A 1,093-nucleotide genomic window follows, 5' to 3' on the forward strand; every position below is an offset into this window, starting at 1 on the left:
CCTCTCTTGACCTCGCTGGGTGCCAGGGACCCCGACCCCAGGGGGACGAGCGGGGTGCCGGGCCACCCCCATTGCCACCCCATAGAACTCCACTCGCCCCACGGCCCTCTCGGGGGGGGCGGGGGGGATCACAACCCCCCCGAGGGGGGCAGAGAAACCCAAGGCATCCTCCCTTGCCTACGCTGCCCCACCAAAACCTCTTCGGAAAGTTCCCTTTCCTCTTCCCCGTGTTCCAGCTGCCGCCTGCTCCCCTCTTGCACCCCCAGATCTGGAAAGCGGCTGCGGGTCATTGCTGGTGGAGATGCCCCTGAAGGAGCCCCGGAGCAGGCTGCGAGGAGCCCTCCCCGGTCCCCAGGAGAAGCACACTCGGCCCCACCGAGCTGTGGCATGGCCGGAGGCACCGCGCTCCCGTGTGTCCTCGCCCCAGCAACTCTAACAAGAGGCCACCTCAGCTGCTTTGCCAGGGGAAGTAATTGCTTCTGTGCGGTAATTAATACCAAAACGAGAGCGCCAAAGCCACAGCTCCCTGGAGGTTTTGGGCACGCTCGGGGTTATTCCCATCCTGTTGTAGCCGAAGAGGAGGCTGGGGGCAGAGGCTTGGGCCAGCAGGGGACAGGGACATGAGCCCTGGCCACCTGCCCTGGGATGAGTCCTGCCAGGCCTGACACGGGGAGCCCAGGCCACCCCATCCCAGGATGGCCATGGGCAGGGCACCCTGGATGAGCCCTGGTTGGGAAGGTTCACTGGTCCCAAGGCCAGCAAAACTGGTCTGAAGGCCAGCAAGGGGACCCAGCCCTGATTCATGAAGCAGGACGAGCGTAGCTTTGTCTCAGGGGAAGGTTTGTTCCCTGCCTGGGCACGTCACAGGGCGTGCGAGCCTGGAGCGGCAGCGAGGAGCAGACCATGGCCCCCAGGCACGGGGCCAGACCAGAAATCCTCACGTCCTCCCTGCTGCCAGCTCCCGGAGTGCTGGGAGGCAGGCAGAGTGCAGGCAGGCAGGGCAGCGCCTCTGGGCACATCGAGGGAGGCTTTCCCTTCCAGAGATCTTCAGAGGTGGCTCCTGGCTGCGCTTCTGGATGCTGAATGGGAAAAA

At 65.0% G+C, this 1,093-nt stretch overlaps 1 protein-coding gene across 1 annotated transcript in view; it reads right to left on the reverse strand.

Annotated features, from left to right (window-relative positions):
* The window catches only part of ADCY3 (adenylate cyclase 3), a 21,877-nt gene that overhangs the window by 20,340 nt on the left and 444 nt on the right, over positions 1-1,093 (reverse strand). The gene's annotated exons all lie outside the window — the stretch shown is intronic.

The sequence above is a fragment of the Egretta garzetta genome, unplaced genomic scaffold, assembly GCF_000687185.1.
Source record: "Egretta garzetta isolate BGI_Z169 unplaced genomic scaffold, ASM68718v1 scaffold218, whole genome shotgun sequence".
Lineage (NCBI taxonomy): Eukaryota > Metazoa > Chordata > Aves > Pelecaniformes > Ardeidae > Egretta > Egretta garzetta.